Source organism: Bos taurus, chromosome 7 (assembly GCF_002263795.3).
Source record: "Bos taurus isolate L1 Dominette 01449 registration number 42190680 breed Hereford chromosome 7, ARS-UCD2.0, whole genome shotgun sequence".
NCBI lineage: Eukaryota > Metazoa > Chordata > Mammalia > Artiodactyla > Bovidae > Bos > Bos taurus.
Window position 1 is genome coordinate 27896123 of NC_037334.1, and position 2216 is coordinate 27898338.

The following is a 2216-nucleotide window of genomic DNA, read 5'->3' on the forward strand; positions in this document are numbered from 1 at the left end:
AAACTAACATGTTAAAAGTCAAATTTATCACTTTGCCTACAAGGACTCACTCTGAAAATCCCTGCTGCCTGCTTCCCCACTAACTACACATGATTCTTTTTGACTTTTTAGTTCCAAAAAATGGCAAGCCGTTCATCTATATACTCAAGCCACTTCTTTGGGAATCCTCCTCATTTCTTTCTCTTTTGGCCAGCACGTTCAAGAAATAAATGCATCATGTCAATTCCCCACTCCCCCAAGCTTGTTTAATTCATCCATTTCTCTTCTTGTCCATTTCATGCTACTTAAGAATAGGCTGTCTTCCTTCTCACCTAGTTTGTGGTAGGATATTTATTACCTCTCTCCGTACTTCCAATTTTGCCACTCTACAATAAAATAAATTTTTTTTTTCTTAATAGAATATCTTCTCGTAAAAGTATTTTATGCATACTACTACTTCAGCCTGGGGTATCTTTTCTATCTCTGCCTCTTTAGCTGAAGAACTCCTATTTACCATTCATTACTTGTATTACTTGTAATCCAGGAGGCCTTCTCAGACTCCCAATGGTGACTGTTCCTCCTTGTGCGTGTTCTTGTCACAGCACTTATCACATCATGTTTTACCTGCAGGTAGCTTGCTGCTGCTACTACTGCTAAGTCGCTTCAGTCATGTCCGACTCTGTGCGACCCCACAGATGGCAGCCCACCAGGCTCCCCCGTCCCTGGGATTCTCCAGGCAAGAATACTGGAGTGGGTTGCCATTTCCTTTTCCAATGCATGAAAGTGAAAAGTGTAAGTGAAGTCGCTCAGTCGTGTCCAACTCTTTGTGACCCCATGTACTGCAGCCCACCAGGCTCCTCCGTCCATGGGATTTTCCAGGCAAGAGTACTGGAGTGGGTTGCTATCGCCTTCTCCGATAGCAGATAGCCTAACTAGATAGAAAGCTCTTCTCAGCCTTTTTGGCTAAGATCAAGTGTAGCATCTGTTCTTATAAGTTTAATATCTGATACGTTCTCTATCTGAGGACTATATATTAAATGGATTTTTGAAGCAGGGAGTTGCAATAGGAGCTTACTCTGCGGGGGGAAAAAAAGAAAATGAAAAAGGAAGAAAGAAGAAGAAACAAAGGGGGAAGCACTTTGAAAGCATGCATATATATATATATGTGTGTGTATATATATATATATCCAGTGCTATGTACAGGGTCTTGAACATAGTAGCCACTTAGTAAATATTTGTTATATTTTTAAAGAAGAGCAATATTCTCAGTGTCTGTCATTTTATCCAAAGCCAATGAAATGTTATTTTGGCAAGTAATATCCCCCATTCCAAATATTGTTAAAAACAGAATAGATTCTCTCTTAATATTGATTGTAGTTTAGCACAGATCTATCTTGAAAGTAGTAATGAAAGTGACATTAAATAGTGTATTTGATATTTGCTATGCAGTTTATTATACTTTTTCTTCAAGGACCTGACCAATTAGTTGATTATCTGGAAATAAAATCTGCTGGTCTCTATGTATTTAAATTTTTTTACCAAAATAGTCATTGTGCTGAGTTCATCAGTTCAGTTCAGTTGCTCAGTCATGTCTGACTCTTTGTGACCCCATGAATCACAGCACACCAGGCCTCCCTATCCATCACCAACTCCCAGAGTTCACCCAGAATCACGTCCATCGAGTCAGTGATGCCATCCAGCCATCTCATCCTCTGTCGTCCCCTTCTCCTCCAGCCCCCATTCCCTCCCAGCATCAGAGTCTTTTCCAATGAGTCAACTCTTCGCATAAGGTGGCCAAAGTACTGGAGTTTCAGCTTTAGCATCATTCCTTCCAAAGAAATCCCAGGGCTGATCTCCTTCAGAATGGACTGGTTGGATCTCCTTGCAGTCCAAGGGGCTCTCAAGAGTCTTCTCCAACACCACAGTTCAAAAGCATCAGTTCTTTGGCGCTCAGCCTTCTTCGTAGTCCAACTGTCACATCCATACATGACCACAGGAAAAACCATAGCCTTGACTAGACGAACCTTTGTTGGCAAAGTAATGTCTCTGCTTTTGAATATGCTGTCTAGGTTGGTCATAACTTTCCTTCCAAGGAGTAAGTGTCTTTTAATTTCATGGCTGCAGTCACCATCTGCAGTGATTTTGGAGCCCAGAAAAATAAAGTCTGACACTGTTTCCACTGTTTTCCCACCTATTTCCCATGAAGTGATGGGACCAGATGCCATGATCTTCATTTT

The 2216-nt window shown here is 41.1% G+C and overlaps 1 pseudogene; it reads left to right on the forward strand.

The window, feature by feature from the left end:
* Nucleotides 1-921: 921 nt before the first annotated feature.
* LOC112447637 (uncharacterized) lies at nt 922-1054 on the forward strand (annotated as a pseudogene).
* The last annotated feature ends 1162 nt before the right edge of the window (nt 1055-2216 follow it).